The following is a 20,803-nucleotide window of genomic DNA, read 5'->3' as shown; positions in this document are numbered from 1 at the left end:
TTACGCAGGAGAGTGAGGCTTTGAGCCTACGTCGCCAAGCTGCGTGTGACCACCCTGCAAATATTGCCCGGCGAGCTGCTTCACTGGAGAAGGTTCGGAATGCAACAAGCGTCACACCGCCGAGATGAATATAGCGACCTTTCCCACCCTGTCCGTTTGTGCTTCGACGCTCCATATGTTCGCGGCGTCTCTTTTCATGTCTAGCACTTGCACTTTCCCTGTGGTACAACCCGCGTCCCATCTTCGAACGGTGTGTGTCTACCCAAGCCTAATCACACTCACAGTCATCATTCACGGACAACTAGCAAACGTACCATCCGACTTTATGATAAAGGACACTGTAATGCCATAAATAATGAACTTCGCACATTCTTACCCCGTTTTCAATCCGACTTTAATCAAAGATCAATCCACCATAACTGGTACTTGTTTAAGACAAAAAATGAAGGTTTGGTTGACAGGTTTATTCCAAGGATAAATATAAGAACTAACCCCATAAACCCTTGGTTCACAAACACACTCAAACGTCTTGAAAACAAAAAAGAAGCGTCTTTTCCGTTCAGCCAAGGTGCGGCCTAGTGAGAACGCTTGGAACAAGTATTATGACGCTGAAAAAACGTACCTACAAAATGTGCGAGAAGCCAAACACTCTTTCTTTCATTATGACCTACCAAACATGTTTTCTACTAACCCCCGTAGGTTCTGGCAAGTCATTTCCCTCACCAATACATTAGGTGAAACTATCTGTGAATCTTAATGCACCAACATTTTTAACGCAGCTTTTTGATCCGCGTTTACTAATGAAACTGATCTGGCTGTTTCTCTGAACCCCGCAATTATTCAGGAGACAATGCCCTCACTTGTATTTTCTTCAGAGGGGATTTTGTCCCTAATAGAAAACTTAAAGCTTTCATCCTCTGCTGGCATTGACAACATCAACACCAAAGATACATGTTCATCTCTTTTGTGCTTGTTATTCACTCACTCACCCCTCACAGCCCAACTGCCCAAAGATCGGAAACAAGGGAAGGTCGTTCCACTCTACAAATTAGGTACAAAGAACTCACCTCAAAATTACCGTCCCATTTCTCTAACCAGTATTTGCTGCAGAATCATGGAACACGTCCTCTATACTCACGTCCTGGCATTTCTCTACCCGAATAACGTTTTCAATCCTGCCCAGCACGGGTTTCGCCGCGGTTACTCCTACGAGACTCAGCTTGCCGCTTTCATACACGATCTGCACTCTAACTTTGATTGTAATCTTCAGTCTGACGTAATATTTTTTTTCAGATTTTGCTAAAGCCTTTGATAAAGTACCGAATAAACGCCTTCTGATAAAGCTTTCCCGCTTAAATTTTCGCCCTCATATACTGAAGTGGATCGAAGAATTCTTGACTAATCGTTCACAGTTCGTTACCATTAATAATAGGAATTCTAATTCAGTCTCTGTAACATCAGGCGTTCCGCAGGGATCCGTGCTCGGCCCGCTATTTTTCCTAATATACATAAATGATTTACCATTAAACGTAACATCTAGCATACGTATGTTCGTGGATGATTGTGTCATATATCGTGATATTACTTCCACCACTGACCAATCTTCTCTTCAAAGTGATCTTAATGCTTTCCAGGACTGGTATAACGAGTGGCTAATGGAACTTAGTCCATGTAGGTGTAAATATTTGTCCATTCACCGTCGCCGTAATTCTCTCGTTTTTCCTTACGTAATCTCTGAAGTTCCTGTAGAACTAGTTCATTCGTACAGGTATTTAGGTGTAACACTTTCGACCGATGTTTCCTGGAATTCTCATGTTCCCCGCAGGGGCGTCTGCGCAAGCAGGCGTTTGGTGTGTTGCGACACCACGGACCCGAGCACACGAGGGTTGGCTCCTCCCGCGTGTAGCCGTGCGCGGCTTAGCCGTGTCTGGGGAAAGGGGGATCCTGGGGGTTGAGCCAATGCTGGGTGTCTGGACCTTTAAGGCCCCCCGGCGGAGGCAACACACCCCTTTGGCCTCTGCTTCACATAGACGGCACCCCCGGACTGACCCACCCGGGGGAAATCGGCAGTTGCCTTTTCCTGTCCTCCTCTCCAATCTTCGTCTTTCTCTCCCACTTTTCCATCTTTCCTGTCTTCTCTTCACTTCTAATTACTTCCGTATTTCCTGGCGGCAAGGGTTAACCGTGTGTATCTACCCAGCCTTGGGTACATATATTAGGTTATAGCGGCGTTGTATAGCTGACGTCTACAGGTATGTTCCTAACCTCGTAACGTCCCCTTGTTGGGCTCGGTGGTGGGTGGCTACCATCGCCGCTGAATATTCTAAGAATACATGGCAAATGCATTCCCCTCCCTTGCAGATCGTCCTTACAAAAGAGGGCGCACCGAAGCAATCTTCGATTTCACTTTGAAAACCAACGCAGAAACGTTCCCACGCTACCATGTGATCCACAGTGAAGGATCTCTGCCAATGAGAAAACTATCCCCATTCCTAATATCAAAATGCCTAATAGAAAAAATCGGAAAACAATACAAAGCTTCAAAGATGTCAAGTGGGGACCTCCTCCTTGAACTCAAAACCAAAGATCAAGTTGAAAAGCTCGCTGATCTCACCTGTGTCGGAGACATCAAAGTCACAATCTCAGCACACCGTTCGCTTAACACAAGCAGAGGCGTAATATCAGAAGAAGATTTCCTAAACCTGAGCGATGAAGAACTCCTGGAAGGTTTCCAAGAACAAAATGTAATCAAGGTTCAAAGAATAACTCTCCGAAGAAATGACGAACAAATCCCGACCAAACACGTTATACTTACCTTTGGTACCAGTATTGTACCTACTACACTTGATGCAGGCTATCTTAAGATCAACGTAAGACCGTATATCCCGAACCCGAGGCGGTGTTTTAAGTGCCAGAGATTCGGGCATGCATCGCAATCATGCAGAGGTAAATCGACATGTGCAAAATGTAGTGCCAATGACCATCAGTCGGAGAACTGCAATGCTGCTCCACACTGTACAAACTGCAAAGGAGAGCATCCAGCATATTCAAGATCTTGCCCCTGCTGGAAGAAAGAGAAAGAGATAATTGCAATCACAGTGAAAGAGAAGATTTCCTTTTATGAAGCAAGAAAGAAATTAGCACACCTACCTCTAACAACCTACGCCAGTGCGCTGCGGCAGGGGACAGCAGCGCAGTGGTCTCAGGAGTCTACAGGGACCGCAGTCAGTGGCCCAGTAGTAACTCCATCCGTCCCCTTGGTGGCAGCAGCCAGTGCTGCTCCATCATCATCACCACAGACGGGCCTGCAGACCCCGGTGCCACAGGGCCCCAGGCTAAATCGAAGTCACAGGCCTGAGACGCGCGTCTCAGCGCCCGGTTCTCGATCATCCAGCGCCTCGGAGAAGGTTATGGATGTCGACACCAAAACTCCGGCGTCATCGACGCCAAAACATCAGCGCTCCCTGGAGCGCACTAAGAAAGACAAACTCACAATAACTACGCGAACAAAGGGACCGGTAACCTGAACGGTTACCGTTGTTCCAATAGCATATTCCCACTAACAAATGTCACCTACAGTTACTTAGCACATATATGTAAATTACCATTCTCAATTCTGCCACTATGGCTTTTATCGTGCATTGGAATTGTAGAGGACTGATTCGCAATTTAGGTGACATAAAAGACATAACAAATAACTTTTCGCCAGTCGCATTTTGCCTACAGGAAACAAACTTAGGCCCTAAACACACTCAATTCCTTAAAGGCTTCACCGTTGTCCGAAAGGACCGCGATTATTCCCACCGGTTGTCAGGTGGAGTGGCTATAGTCGTGCAGGGCGGCACTCCTACCCGAAATGTCCCATTAAATACATCTTTAGAGGCCATAGCTGTCACCATTCTATCCTACAAAACAATCACCATTTGCTCACTATATATTCCACCCCACACACATTTTACTATCAAAGACTTAGAAAATCTAACAGATCAGTTACCGGAGCCATTTGTCTTGGTAGGAGATTTTAACGCTCATTGTACTCTTTGGGGCAGTGTCAAAACTGACCAAAGAGGGCAACTCGTTGAAGATTTTATTCTGTCAAACGATATCTGTCTTTTAAACTCAGGTGCGCCAACTTATTTCTCACCGACTTCCCGCACTTTTAGTTGTTTAGATTTAGCTTTTTGTTCACCCTCTCTTTTCACTGATTTTAAATGGGAAGCTCTCGACACATCATATGGTAGCGACCATTTACCCGCACTCATCAAACACCTATCATCACCACAAACCCTAGTAACTAGACCACGCCGATGGAAATTACAGCTCGCGGACTGGCAGGTTTTTATGCAGAAAGCGAAACTGGAAAATGTCTTTTCGTCAGAGCTCAGTATTGATGAACTTAATAAAAAAATCACTGAAGTCATAATCACAGCCGCAGAAAAGGCGATACCGCAGTCTTCTAGTATTGTGCGCAAAAAGCTAAATCCTTGGTGGACAAGCGAATGTACTAAAGCCAAAAAAGAACAAAATAAGGCCTGGGGAATCCTACGAAGGTACCCCACTTATAACAATCTTCTAAATTTCAAACAGGCCAAAGCCAAAGCACGATATATTCGAAGAAATGCAGAAAAATTATCATGGCAAAATTACATATCTTCAATCAATAGTACAGTCACATCAAAACGAATGTGGGACCAGGTGAGGAAATTTAGAGGAGAGTACTCATCATACACTATACCACTACTTACATGTCCAGGCACACAAACAACAGTACAGGACCAGGCCAACTTATTAGGTGAACACTTTCATAACATATCCAGCTCAGCAAACTATTCAAATACATTTTTAAAATATAAAGAATCGGCTGAGAAAGAGAGGCTGCCTACCACTGGGGCTTCAGCTGAAATGTACAATAAACCCCTCACAATACACGAATTGAACAGAGTCCTCTCTGCTGGTAAAAAAACGGCAACAGGTCCTGACCGTGTGCACTACACAATGCTGGCACACCTATCCCAAGCATCGGTAGGGGCACTTCTCAAATTTTTCAATAAGATATGGGAGTCTGGAGTAATGCCCACAGATTGGAAAAAAGCAGTGGTAGTTCCTTTTCTAAAACCTGGTAAACCCGCTACATCCCCTAGCAGCTATAGACCCATTGCACTAACAAGTTGCCTAGCCAAATCTTATGAGAGCATTATAAACATAAGACTCACATTCATCCTAGAAACAAGAAACCTAATTGACAAACACCAGTGCGGATACAAAAAGGGCTGTTCCACCACTGACCATCTCGTGCGACTAGAGCAAGAAATCCGTGACGCATTTCTTCACAAGCAATACTGCCTCTCGGTTTTCTTTGATTTTGAAAAGGCATATGATACCACATGGCGATACGGAATTTTGAGAGACCTGGCTGACATGGGAATTCGCGGAAGAATGCTAAATGGTCTATGCGATTTCATGTCAAACCGAACATTTCAAGTACGTCTCGGCACAACACTCTCGCACACATTCACACAAGAAAATGGCGTTCCACAAGGTTGCATTCTGAGCACGACGCTCTTCATAGTCAAAATGAACTCGGTAAATAAGATCATCCCATCATCTGTTATGCACTCAATATATGTCGACGATTTGCAAATAGCTTGCCGCGCCTCAAGCTTACCCACCTGTGAACGACAACTACAAATAACAATAAATAATCTTACACAATGGGCCAACAAAAATGGTTTCCGGTTCTCAACACACAAAACTGTTACAGTTCTCTTTTCCCAGAAGCGAGGGTTACAGTGTACTCCAGGTCTCACATTGCATGGTACAATGCTACCGGTCAAAGAACACTATAAATTCCTAGGCGTAACGTTTGACACTAAACTGAACTTCCTGGCCCACATTAACGCAACCAAAATTAAAGCAAACAAAGCGCTAAATATCCTAAAGGTTTTATCACATAAGCACTGGGGATCTGACCGAACATGTCTACTACGTATATACCGATCCCTCGTACGTAGCATCCTCGACTACGGCAGTGTAGTTTATGGTGCAGCTAGGCAGTCCTACATTAAGCGACTTGATCCAGTTCACAATCTTGGCCTACGACTGGCGAGCGGTGCCTACAGGACATCGCCTGTACAAAGTTTATACGTTGACGCTAATGAGCCTTCATTACAGCACCGCAGAGCACAACTTACACTTTGCTATGTACTAAGAATTCGGTCATCACCACAACATATATGCTACAACATCGTAACACAGTGCCAATCACGAATACACTACACAAATAAACCAAACATAATTCGGCCACTCATCTTAAGACACGAACAATATTGTCAGACATATGATGTTCCTCCCGAAGCCCTTCAGGTTGCCGAAAGGCCACCAAGATTGCCCCCGTGGTGCAATTTTACACAGCTGTGTGACTGGACGTTAACACATATAAAGAAAAAAGACATTCCACAAGAGCATATAATACAGGAGTTCCGAGCTATCCAAGAAAAATATAAAAATTATACAGAATTTTACACTGACGGCTCTAAAACACAAGAATACGTAGGTGTCGGGATCGTAACAAAACATTGGGAAAATAGCATTCGCATAAATAATTTTTCTTCAGTCTTTACCGCTGAAGTTTATGCGATATGGATGGCAGTTAAAAAAAATTACTTCCGACAAGCAGAAGAATGCTGTTATTTATACCGACTCGTTAAGTGCCCTAAGAGCCCTTAACTTAAACTCCGCGTCTGAACCCCTGCTTGGGGATATCTTAAACATAGTGTTTGACAAGAAATACGAAGGAACCATACGATTCTGTTGGGTCCCAAGCCATGTTGGGATAGCAGGGAATGAAGCTGCAGATAGAAGCGCATCCATGGCAGCGCACAAAAGCATCACACACATAACACTTCCATACAAAGACAGCATCAGAGCGGTTCGTAAGGCCCTAGCATCAAAATGGCAACAAGAATGGAACTCGTGCGTAAATACCAAATTACATATAACTAAACCCCTGCTTCGCGAGTGGAAATCATGCACTCACCAAGAACGATTCTATGAGGTAATGTTATGTCGACTTCGAATTGGACACACGCATCTAACACACAATTTTTTACTTCGAAACGAAAGTCCACCAACATGCGAGAAATGTCACGAAACACTCACAGTAACCCACATCATTATATCATGTCCACACACTGAAACACAGAGACGGAAACATTTCAAAAATTTGTATCACTCACATATACCTCTGCACCCTGCTTTAATATTAGGCGATGATCCACTAGTGCCATTCACCAACCTGTTCCAGTTTTTAGGTGAAACCAATTATCTACATCGACTTTAAGGTAACACAGCTATAACTACCTTAACATTAGATCTTATACTGTCCTGTGACTGGCGCAGCATGACCTTAGTCGCTTTTGCGCCATTAAACCCGAATTAACTAACTAACTAATTCTCATGTTACTAACCTAATATCATCCGCGAACAGGGCGTTAGGATTTCTAAAACGCCATCTACATCATGCTCCTCAACATGTAAAATTATTTGGCTACAAATCATTTCTCAGGTCAAAATCAGAATTTGCATCGCCTATTCGGAATCCTCATCAAGCGTACCTAATTAATGATCTTGAATAGGTACAAATCGCGCCGCTCGTTTCATCCACTCGTCATATTTCTTTGATATCAGCGTTCCCTCCTTAAAAACTGCATCCGCATTATCCCACTTATCGCTCCGTTGTCGCATTGCCAGCCTATCTTTATTTCGCAATTTCTTTCATAGCCCATTGCGCATCGCATCTTATATCCTTCCTCCTACACGCATACCTCACCGCACCAGCCACCAGCTACAGGTTGCCCGTCCACGCTCACGCACTGTCACGTTTTCAAATTCTTTTTTTCCTCGCACAGCTGTAGACTGGAACGGCCTTCCTAACGACGTTGCTGTCATTATGTGGCCATCGAAGTTAATCGAAAATGTAAAAAACTTCCTGTTATGGTGACCATGTGTTTTTATTCTTGCCACCCCTTATGTAACGCTCCATTTATTGGGGCCTTTAAGGTAATAAAATGAAATAAAATGAAATGTCTACCAACCGACCTAGGCACAGCCATCATACCTGGCTTAACGATAATTGTTTGCCTCAGTATAATATTTAGAGCTAGATCAAAGGATAACCAAGTGAAACCAAGACTTAACAAAGGCTAAACGAAGCTTTCGCTTTGCATATCCATGATTAGCTGAGCTGAGCCGCTGGCAACCTTTCTGCGTTTCCGCCACACTGATGGCGCCGCCGCGGCAGCGGATGCGTGGAGGCGCATGTTATCAGGTGGGGATACTAGAAAACCAGCGGCGCAAGCGGCGCACGCCTCCCACCGTGATCGGTTGAGTTTCAGGCGGAACGAAGAAATACCGGGATCCTAGTCATATAATACTTCGCTGTAAAACGTTGCAGAATCCTTCGCGAAATTCATCGATGTAGAGGTGTACACTAAAGAGAAGACTGCAAAAATTAGGCGATGATAAGTGCTTACTTTAGTTTGATTAGAAAGTCAAACTGAAAATCGATTGGCGCTAAAACGGAACAGTGTCATAGTTAAAAAAATTGCCGACGCGCCCTTTTACGTTGAGCACCTAATGACATCTCTGAACGGTTGGTTTAGAGCACTGTAGAGCTTCCCGAACGGCTGATTTTGTTCGGATTGTGGGATATAGGTTCCCTCCGGATACTTTTGCATGGTTCTTATTCATCGCATAAATACACTACTCGGCTGCAAGAGGCGCTCTCGGTGTGGTAGTCAGAGCAGCAGAGAAATGTTACCAGTTTCTAGTCCCACAGTTGTGCTGGAGAATAGGCACTCTCGCTCCGTCTTCGGCAATGACGAGTATTATCGGCAACGGCCCTCGCCACGTTAACAGCGGTTCGTTTCAGCCTTTTGCTTCCTGCTATAATCTTACTCCAATAACGAGCCGACTGTTCGGCTGGTGCCATATGTCTTCTACGTGCATCCAGTGTACCAAAGGTTTACAACGAGTATCCTAGGTTGCCATATGTTGAGCAGTCCTCCCTTCCAAACATGTGGATTTAATGGCAACCAGCTATATTCACGCGCTGAATTGTCTGCTTGCGCTAGACAGTGATATAAATTAATTTTCTGTTTCAAGCATTTCAACATTCTGTCGCAAGGTCCCACATCTAGCACACTTCATATATGAAGGGAGAAGAACAGTAATCGAAGGTACTAAGCGCCATCTGACTTTCTTTTTTTTCTTTTTCAACTTTCTGGAGGCTGATAGCCGCGATTCTCCGCTAGCATTATTATGAGGCTCTCTTAACTAAACCTTTCTCATTATTGCACTGTAACTCATGTATAATGTACCCGCTTATCAGCAGTTCAGGAGAGTGCCTTCCTATTTGCAGCTTGACAGCTCGCATGGGAGAGTAAAGCACAAAGACTTGTTTGCTCTGACTTCGTTACGCTCCCAGGTGCGTTCCATTAGCATAAAAATAACCCGAAGGAGAAGGCAGTGATGCATGGTTTCTCTTGAAAGGGTGGCGGACGAGCGGATGCGCGAAATGTCGCTGGAAGCAAACATGACGCGGATGGACAACGTGATTACTTATGCGCGTACTTACGCTTCCCGCTAGCGTTCCTAACACGCAAATCCTTTTTGCCTTCCTCGCAATTAGCCGGGTGCCGGTAGTGGCGTGAACCAACCTGCAAGCCTTGGCTCCGCGGCAGCTCATGTAACTGACAAACCGCAAGTGAGTTTGAGCCAGAACGGGACGTCGTGGTGCACCACCGAGCCGCAATTAACAACGCCTCGTATTTCCTAGGAATATTACTACAAGGACAGAGAGTTCTCAAGCACGATTTGTTTTTACTAGGACAGCGGCGTGGCCGTCGTCGCCATATAATGTAAAGCATCTGTCTTTATACAGAATTATAGGGCACGACTTGATGGAAGCAGTGCTGTACACAAACATGAGCTGCAAGAAACCAATATTTTCTTACCGAATAATGTTTCAGACCCGTTAATGCTTTAAAGGTACATTTAACATATTTATTGAAAAGACACACGGCCAGAAAAAGAACGTCCGCATCCCAGACAGTGTGCGTACCAGCTCAGGCAAAGCTTTTATTAGCGTTTCCGAAGATGGCTGCACTCCTTTGGATACTATTTGGAAGTATACGTAAGACAAGAGGACGAAGTTGGACACATTTTTACCAAGAAAGGCCCCGCTGAACTTAAACCTGTGGTAGCCAGACAAGCGGGTCCCATGCAAGGAAACGAAGAAATTACTACAACAGATTGGTGATGACAAAGACGGCTTGACGAAGGTAGCGTATAGACGATAGCGTGACAATGGGATGACGGCACTAGTTAACGACAAAGAAGCGACCGTGACGGCATTACGATGACGGCAATGGCGTTATGACGCTGAATTGGTGACGGCAGAATGACACCTACGGAAAGACCATGCTGTAACGACGACATGATGACGACGATGGCGTGGCGATGGTGCAATAATGACGATGACATGACGGCAACAGTGTCACCCTAATGAGATTACGCTGGAATAAGAATGAATGTATGACGATGACGCAGTCAAGACAACGGCATTGTAAGGATCGCCTGGCGAAGCTGGAATGACGACATTAAGGAAAAGACCACGAAGGAACGTCCGCGACGGCAGCATACCGACTGTATGACAACGACTGCGCGACACTTACTCTATGAAAAGGCCGATATGACAATAAATTGTCGATCGCTTCGTGATTTCAAAGCACACACTGCGACGACCGTAGTGCGGCGATGTAATGAGAACGTCAGAACGATGTTGGTGACATGGTGAGGACAGCATGATGATAAAATGTGTACGCGGGGATGACAAGAGAGTGAAGACGACAGCCTGCAACGCTAGGCTATCTAGGCTTGCAGTCTGTCTGGTTCTAAAAATGGGGAACGATACATAGCGGAGAGGAAATTCGAGCAATAAATTAAATGAAATACATGTACAGTTCATTGCTCAAGGCACTGAATTCACATACGATTAAATTAAACCATTAAGAAAAAGAACTCCACACAAGTGAATAGCTAACTGGCACGAATAAAAATATCTAAATTAGTTGAACTATTATTATAAAGCACACATGCTCTCGTGGTGTAAAGGTTGTCTAGTAAGTTATGAGAGTGCTTTCGCCAGTGCCTTGAACAAATATTTTAGTGATGTGTTTACAAAGCTTTGTTTTGCGATAAAGTGAGAACAACTACAGAAAGGCAACCTAGAGAGAGTTCTTCGAATAAACAGAACATAATTGTTTCAGAGAATTTACGTCCCCAGGAACGCTATTTAATGTGTGAGATTAGTAATACTTGCACAGAAAGGAGTGCAGTGAACAGTTTGGTTAAAAAACAATATTTATCGCTTGAGCGTCGGTGTAGAGGATGCAATGTAACGTATTCAACTGGCAATCTCTGGATCCGGAATTTTAAATCCTCTCAGGCCACTTAGACACGATATTTTTAAAATAAATCACGCGAAGTGCTCTGGGATCCAGCAATGGACACTGTTGGACATCAAAACAACTAGGGCAGAGAAGCTATAAAATCATCGTCGCTGTTAAAGAAAATTGTATCTACCACCGCGCATCAAACATAGCCCTCTAAGGCCACGTACCGTTGGAAGCCGGACGCGATGGCCGCTGAGCTAGAGTTCAACGTTGCTGTGTGTCGATTTGTGGACAGTTTTTCTGGCAGCACAGATGAAAGCCATGGTGTTTTAGCATGTATTTAGAAGGCTACGCAAGCCACACTGCAGTGCATGAAGATGAGGCCGTTTGCATACGAGTGAAGTTTGTGGGGAAACAGTGGTTCCAATCACCCCGCAAAGAGACCACATTTGCGGTAGGGGTGTCCAATCGTCCTTCCGCGGACGCCTCTGGGATTGGCTTAAGGATGTGGCGTGCGCCAACTCGCACACATGTCCATGAAAATGATCATTTCTTCGGCGCGGATCTCCTGCCCGCGCAAAACTTTCCTTCAGTTTTCCCACAGAACACTTAGCTACCTTTATTGGTCATTTGTTCGTATTATGCACTTGATTTGGATTTCAGTCATGGCGCCAGTCATTAGGTTCTCCGATGTTAGTGGATGTGCCTGAAATGTTGTACGACTAGAGATTGGTTGGTGCTAGCGCAGTAACGAATTCACAGGCTAAAAAATCTGGTGATCTGCAACGTGGTAATATTTGGGAGGGTTTACCTAGATACAAGGAAACGACTCGCAAACTTATGTTTGAAAAATAAGCAGAAGTCACTCAGACTCATTTAAAAACATTTTCGTTTTTTTGGAGTGCACTCAGAGTCACATAAGATATTATTCAACCGGGCTTCCTCGTATTCAGACTCGGCAAGAACGAACTCAGCCCGTCTCACTCGCAACCAGACTTACCAGATTCCCATTCTGGCAGCTTCACTTGGACGGACGGACTAACACTTAAACGAGCTCATTCAAATTAACAGGATAATGAACTCAGTCTTACTAATGGAGTCCCTATTCAAGCTCGTGGACTGGTCCACTTGCTTACTTGATTTCAACCTATAGGCACTGAATTCATGTGAAGAACCAACTCACTACAGGAATCGACAATTCAAAGCAATACCAGAGTTCGCTTCAAAGTCTCAGTCACAGTCAAGTCTGCTAACACCTACTGCCACACACCCACTTTTACGTTTGTCTGCTTATACTAACACGTGTAATGCAAGCTAACATTTGTGTCCGCTCACACTCACGGCGTTCAAATTTAAGTGCATATATAATGAACAGCACTCGTTCATGCTTAACAGCACTAACTGATGCCAATACATTGATTCACTCACGCTCATCCACAGATATGCGTACTTCATTGCGCTCATCGCACTTGGAGCTTTTTCAAGCATGCGACACTGATCAGCGTTTCAGTATCACGTATGTGACTTCACATTTTTTTTTGCATCAAATGTGAATGCGAAGTAGCGAAAACCGCACTGAATTTCACTGTGTATTCATGGATAGTGTGAGGTTGAGTTCAATAAAGGTCTGAAGACAGGCCGACACGTCATCAGTTGTGTAGCCAAGTTCTTGTGAAGTGTGCTCTAGCGATACGTACTACCTAGATAGTATGCAATCCTTCCGAACGCATTCCTCCAGGATGCGTAACTCCCGTGTCTTTATTTACATATTTTTATGCCATTATATTCTTCGATTGAAGATACTGTCCAAGAAAAATGAAACAGAAGAAAAGAATTCGCTGCCTACTCGATGGCAAACTACCCCCAACCTCGACATGCACAAGTGAAGTTACTCACAGATCACAAATTACGCCACACTGGCTCCTTTCTGTAACCCAAACCTCTTGTAGTGCTTTTTGTGCCCTTACAAGATACCGGAGATTAAAAACGTACCTATCCGGTTCTGGTTCAAAATATGGTTAAACCGGGCTAAGCCGGAGTGTAATTCATCAAAACACCTTGGCTGATTACTCATCGGTTGGCCTGAGCCCTGAGTTATTGGAATCACGAGTTTTGTGACCTTAAATTATAAGTATTTTGGCTTTGGCTGCTCACGAATCTACAAGAGGAAATATAGGGGCCCCATTAACAAAGTTTAGAAAGCCGGCACGCGGCACTAGCATGAACATATAGCTTCCATTCCTTATTCAATTGATTCAATCTGTTTCCCAGTTTTTATTGAGTCCTACATCAGTAGTAATGTCACTTCCAGAAAGACGCAAATATTTTATTTCACTTGAAGAATTCTTTAAGGATTAATATAAGCCAGAATATTGACCAAATGCAAGCCTGTCTTTTTTTTATGCGGGCACACAAGATAGATGCCGCACTATATTATTTTTATCCTGGCTCGTATTATCTTGCTCTAATCACTGTAGCCTGAGTTAGACGGTATTTATTCTCTGAATAGGTGCACGTACTTAAAATTCATGGCATCATTATGTTTTAGCGTGATTGAAATGCATATATCAATGGCCTAGGCTTAATAAGTTCGCTCAAGTGTACTCAGGCGCGTACGTGTAGTTTCCTGCAGCAAAAGAAAGAAAAAAACCCCCATCTTGCGTCTAACGGTAAATAAATTTATAGCAATAACCATTACAAGGTGGTTAAATAGATGAAAAACAATATTCAGTGCCCTTCCCATCTGTGAAGAAGGATGGCCAGCAACGCTGTGTATATGGGCCCATTAAAGGTGAGCTGCACCTCCACTGCGCGTCGGCCCGGCATTCCACTATCTTCGGGATCTGCACACGTATTCGGAGTGCTCAATGCCTGCTTCACCTACGCCACTGGTCGGCCCGGTATCGCGCTAACCTCGCGATCGGCCAACGTATGGGGAGTGCTCAACACCTGCTTCACCACCGCCGGATGGTCGGCTCCATATTCCACCATCTTCGGGATCGGCCACCGCATTTGGAGTGCTCAACGCCTGCTTCACCTACAGCACGGGTCGGCCCGATGTCGCACTATCTTCGTGATCGGTCAACGTATGGGGAGTGCTCAGCACCTGATTCGCCTCTACCGGAGGGTCGGCTCCATATTCCACCATCTTCGGTATCGGGCACCGCATGGGGGGTGCTCCACACCTGCTTCACTTCCGCCGTGGGTCGGCCTGGATTTGCACTAACTTCGGTATCAGCCCACGTGTGGGGAGTGCTTAACGCCTGCTTCGCCTCCACCACGGGTCTGCCCGGCATCCTTCGGAATCGGTCCACGCACGGGGAGTGCTCAACAGCTGCGTCACCTCCGCCGCGGTTTGGCACGGTATTGCACTATCTTCGCGGTCGGCCAACGTATGGGGAGTGCTCAACACCTGATTCGCCTCCGCAGAGGGTTGGCCCGGCATTGCACTACCTTCGGAATCGGCCCACGTATGGGGAGTGCATAACGCTTGCTTCACCTCAGCCGTGGGTTGGCCCAGCATTTCAGTAGCTTCGGAATCGCCCCAGGTATGGGGTGCCCAACACCTGTTTCGCCTCCACGACGGATCGGCCCGACATTGCTCTATCTTTGGTATCGGCCCAGATATAGGGGTGGTCAGTGTCTGTATCACCTCCGCTGCTGCTCGGCCCGGTATTCCACTATGTTCGTGATCGGCACCCGTATGGGGAGTATTTAACGCCTGCTTCGCCTCCACCACGGGTCGGCCCGGTATTTGCACTAACTTCACCATCGGCCAACGTATGGGGAGTGCTCAAGACCGGCTTCACCTCCGCCGCGGATTGGCCCGGCTTTGCACTATCTTCGGAATCGGCCCAGGTATGGGGAGTGGTCAACGCCTGCTTCACCTCCACCGCGGTTCGGCCCGGCATTGATTATCTTCGAGATCGGCCCACATACGGGGAATGCTTAACGCCTGCGTCCACTCCGCCGCGGGACGGCGCGGTAATGCACTATTTTCGCGATCCGCCAACGTATGGGGAGTGCTCAACAACTGCTTCACCTCCGCTGCTGCTCAGCCCGGTATTCCGCTATCTTAGTGATCGGCCTCCGTATAGGGAGTGCTGAACGCCTGCTTCGCCTCCACCGCGGGTCGGCCCAGCATTGCACTATCTTCGGGATCGGCCGAAGTATGGGGAGTGCTCAACGCTTGTGTCACCTCCGCCACGGGTCGGCCCGACATTCCACTATCTTCGGGATCGGCTACTGCATGGGGAGTACTTAAGGCCTGCTTCACCTCCGCTGCGGGTCGGCCCTGTATTGCAACATCTTCGGGATTGTCCCACGTTTTAAAAATTGTTGGTCAATGTCCATGGAGACAAGATCCGCCATCACCTAGCGATAAACAGCTTCGCTGGAAAAATGAACGGTAATCTTCCCGTTTTTGTTTTCAACGCTGCTATCATCTCTGCTGCCAGTACAGGTATGTCTGTACCAGTGAAAAGCTGAATTTTAATAAGGCAAGAACATTTACGTGTGGTGTTCGTGGCAGTTATGCAACAAATACTGTTTTCCTTCAACCCAGCCTTGCGATTTGGAGGCGAATTACGTTAGAAAAATTATCACGGAAAATTTATCCTCAAAAAGCCATTATAATGAAAAACTAGCTGGATTAAACTCTAACATAATATGTCTTCGGTTTTCGCCATGGTTTGCGAAGAGTGAAAATTATGGAAAAGGAATCAATGGCGATATTATTTCAAATTATGATGTTGGTCTTGTGAGACCAGTTTTATTTCTGCGTATTTGCTGCGGCACGCTAGCTTCTAGTGCGCGACGGTGGCAATATCATTTCGTTCATCTGTGGGACGTATTCCGCACTCATTCTGATTTGTTGGCGTGGTGCCAAGGATAGGTGCTCATTTATGACGCTGTAGAAGCGTGTTCGCTCCCTCATAGGGGTTAAACTTATCTAATTCCCACGGCAGCGACCCCTCTAGTGAGGCCGCATAAACAGACCAAATATCGGGTACGGGAACCAAAGAAATGCCTTGCCATTTAATATGGATCAATATTCTGCAAAAGTGCGCCGCTCTTAGCATTTGGGGTGAGTGCCCGCTTCCTTATATCAAACCGTGTACTTGCTCTGAGGCCAATCATCCTTCCGTGTTTCGAGCATCTGAAAGCTTCGCTCAGCGACATTGGATATTTGCTTCGTACACTTCTCCATGAGCGGCAGGATCACCCAGCTCTCAGGCGCCCGCGTTCAGCCGAGTGCAAGTTTAACAGTGCCTACTTTGTGTTTGCCGTAAAGACCGTGGCACTTAACGCATCACGTTGCGTTTTCCGTATAACTGAAACAACAAGAACGCCACAGATGCAAAAACTGCGACATTACCTCAGCATTTTCAATCATGTTATCATCACCTTTCTTAATCTTTGCTGGCCATGCAAGTCCTGTAGCTCAAAGAGAACGTATCGAAAAACATTGAAAAAGCTCAGAACAATCCGCGGATAAAAATGCGAAAGAATATTTGCACCCGAAGTGAGTACCAAGAGGCAGAAAGGTTTTCAACATCGTCCTTTCTTTTCTCAAACACAATACCCGTGTTATATAACTTGTTGTCGCAGTTATATAAATTAGCTATGTAACTTTCGGCGCCATCACGTCCTGGTAAAAAAAATAATTTTTTACAAAATTATTCGCAGTGGCTTTGAACCAAATAGTATTATAAGTGCGCATTTGTTTTTCAGGCGCAAGTCAATAGAGTATTAAAAATCCACTCGCTTCAGCACTAGTTGATACTTATTTAAAAACGTGTTGCTTTGTCTACCACGTTTATATTCTCTTATTTTTTCTTATGAAGTGACACGAATATTGTTTAACTTTTACGATCAGGCAGCGCAATGTTCGTCAGAGTTAGGAAAAGTTTTATTGTCAAGACCGGAGAAAGGAAGCTTGGGAGGCCGTAAATTGTGTAATTAGAATGAACAACTTGCATGACGTTCTCCCCTTTTCTATCCGCTTTTCTGAACTCTTTTATTAAGGACCTTCTTTGTTCTCTTGTGCTTGCAGCTGTTAAGTTTTGATGGCGCTGTGTTACATTCTTTCCTAAAGCGGCCAGACTGCATAAAATAAATTGACAGCCATCACGTAGGTAATACATACCATTGATCTGTCCTTCACAGAAGGATTCCCAACAGTTCCTGCATTTTCTTATGGGAATGGTCTGTTTATACAACTGTACCCTTCCACATGCTCTCCTTGGGGGCCTAGGCCTCTGAGATAGCATCGAAACACGGTGTATATTTTGCCAGCATTGCTGCATGTCAAGTAGCCTTCGTGTTTGCAAGCATACCATGGGTGAGAAAAAAATAGCAACGTCCTAAGCATGGAGGAAGGTTTCAGAAGTAAACAGAAGTCCATAGTAATCTACCTCAACGAAAGTACCATATCGAACGTCTTGAAAACGAAAGTTACTTAAGGAAGCGCTCACGTGTTATTTTGTTTATTCTGACAATTGTGTTACAGAAATGCAAATGGGAATATTGTTTGCTTCTATTTGCACAAACTCATCTGTCCTTGAGGCGTAAAAGCGGCTATTTTATTTGGCCCTGGAAATAGTCGCCAGATCACATGGAAGGTCTTTGTGTAGGCTTTGCGATGAGCGAGGCGCTCAATGGGAGTGCGAATGGTTGACTTCCCGTCAAAGAGTTGCCTATGCTACATATAGCACTGCTCGGTATACCTACATTTCCCGGTGCAAGTGAAAAAAACATTCGCAGATCCGACACGCTGTGGGAATCAATGTAAGTGAAGCTGTCTGGGCTGCTTTATTTCACTGGCGATAATCAGAGGTGAGGTTCACGGCGAAAACTTAATTTCTTCAACGTTTAGTTAACAAAAGAGTGGTGAGTTGATGTTAAACGGTACTTTGAGTGCACCAATTCTGCTTGTCTGCGTAGTACACAGAACACACAGAAAGAAGTGTTTGCTTGAGGCGTTGTTGTGCGCCATATTTCACAAGCTCTGAGAGGGTTGAGTATTCTCGTTGCCTCACACGGCAAATTGTATCGTGGCAGAAGCGTTACACTCTAATTGGATTCATGAGGCTGTACGTGCCAAAACCACGACAGAATTACGAGGCAGGCCAAAGTGGCATACTCCAGAGTAATTTTGACACCGTGTGGCCTTTAACGCGTCCCTAAATCTAGGTGCACGTGCGTTTTCTATTTTGCAACCATCGAAATGCGGCTGCTGCGGTCGGGATAAAATGCGCGATCTCTAGCAATGACATAACCGCAAAGCTACAGCTATGGGCACAGAAGTTTTCATTTCACGGTCGTAAATTGTCCGCTTGACATATTTGTATGGTGTGTATTTTTCAGAAATAACAAGAACATAATGTACCATACCTGGAACTAAGCTTATCCAGTTTTATTGCGACCACTGCCGTATAGTAGTCGCGTTTCCTTGTCTTCTCACGTCACTTCTCCCTCCCCCTTATACGGGAACTGCGTCGTTTCCTCCCTCCTCTCTGCAGTTCTATCTACGTCCCCTCTAGACTCCCACTATTGTAGAAAAGGATGGGCTGCAGTTTGTGCAATGGTTTTGAGGGGAGTCGCGGATATTCACAGCTACCAACAGGCAATTGTGGTGAAGCCCAGGGAGCATGGCGTGGTCCAAACGAGTTACTCACCTCCCCTTTCCTCTTTGATTCGCTCCTGTCTTGTATACACACGCTCTAACCTACCCCCCGACGCGGTGTGCCAGACAACAACAGCAGCCATAGCAGCACCAGCAGCAGCAGTGGGAAATTCGTATGAGGATGCCAAGGAAGTTTCGCTTTGAAAGCAATGGCACACACCGAGCCACATCGGCCAGCTCGGTACAGAAGAGTCCTCCCATTTCTATTGGCCTTCGTTTTGCATCTTTATACAGATAGGCCATTCAGATTGAGTAACGTATTATTGGCATAAATGGCCTCGTCAAACAGTGGCAATGTGGCAGAAAGCCCGAAAGACCGCAGTTCCACAGAGCAGGCTTCTGCACTAGCTAGTATCGATGCTTCCTCGGAGGTTATTATAGCAGTGACGCGGGGAATCGGTTTAGCGATTCCTAATGCGCATCGCTTTTACGTCTCACGGCTCCCTTATTTTGAGATTCGAGAGAAATCTGTAGCATTCTCCTTTTGCTGCATTTCATCGGGAGTGAAACATTACTAAAGCTGTTTATGTCACCCAGAAGCACCCTCGCTGTTCTTGTTGTCTTTGGGTGACAGCTGTGTTGTGAAGCCTTTTGATTCTCTAGCCGAGAATGGTCCCATACCACTCTAAATTATAAGTAAGTGCAGGTCTACTTTCTTGCCAGATTAAAGTGAGATTTTCAAGTACAAGTATCAAGCCATTGAATGAGGCGACATTACTAAACCCTTAGCCGAATATAGTACCTACAAGGTATTTAGGCTCGCTTAACAATATTAGATGAAAAAGGCTTAGAAAGAAGGTTGTTAACAGACCCTTCGGATATAAACGTGTGTATAATCGCTCCCTACTGGCCATCCTCCGCAACAACTGTCACACACTTCATTTTCTTTAGTTCCCTTTCTTTCTCAGTAGAGCAGCAAGCTATAGATATTTGCCTCGGGTGAACCTCTCTGCATTTCCTTTAAAAAGTCACGAGTCATTCCACTCTGTCAAGTTGGATGACCAGCGAAGCTGTTTCGCATACGATACAGAAGTGACGCAGAATTTTTAACATAGGTGCGGACTAATCTAGCGCGCATTTTATACACATTCGCGTCAACGCCGCGCCGAGTAGCCGGACGAAACTAGACACGCGTGACGTTTCGTTCAGGACCACCACTACGAGAGAGCGGAAGAAACGGAGATACGCAAGCGCTTGGAACTCCTACAAAGAGAGGATTGTGCAAAGGTAGATATGGTCGACGCGAATGAAACTGTAGTATCTCTTCCTATCAGCGTAATATCTGGTATAGGCTCTATTTGGACCCAAGATATTAAGCCTATTTTGGCAATTTATCGGAACGCTTGAAGCGTGATTCACCTCCGCCGCGGGTCTGCCCAGCATTGCCCAATCTTCCGGATCGGCCCATGGTTCTTAGTCTGCGGACTTACATCTATGGAAACTAGGCATATCCAGCTTCGCTGCGAGAAATTTATTCTCTCTCACACACACAATAGTATAAGCAGGGAAGAGTCTAAGACTTGTAATGAACCACCACCACCACCACCACCACCACCACCATCATCATCATCATCATCTTCTACTTCTTCTTCTTCTTCTTTTTCTTCTTCTTCTTCATCATTATCACCATCATTATCATCATCAGTCTGGCTACGCCAAATGC

At 45.3% G+C, this 20,803-nt stretch overlaps 1 pseudogene; it reads left to right on the top strand.

Annotated features, from left to right (window-relative positions):
- Window positions 1-20,371: 20,371 nt before the first annotated feature.
- LOC142589125 (U2 spliceosomal RNA) lies at window positions 20,372-20,553 on the top strand (annotated as a pseudogene).
- The last annotated feature ends 250 nt before the right edge of the window (window positions 20,554-20,803 follow it).

The sequence above is a fragment of the Dermacentor variabilis genome, chromosome 7, assembly GCF_050947875.1.
Source record: "Dermacentor variabilis isolate Ectoservices chromosome 7, ASM5094787v1, whole genome shotgun sequence".
NCBI lineage: Eukaryota > Metazoa > Arthropoda > Arachnida > Ixodida > Ixodidae > Dermacentor > Dermacentor variabilis.
The sequence above is the reverse complement of the archived record's forward strand: the minus strand, read 5'-3'. Positions and strand labels throughout refer to the sequence as shown.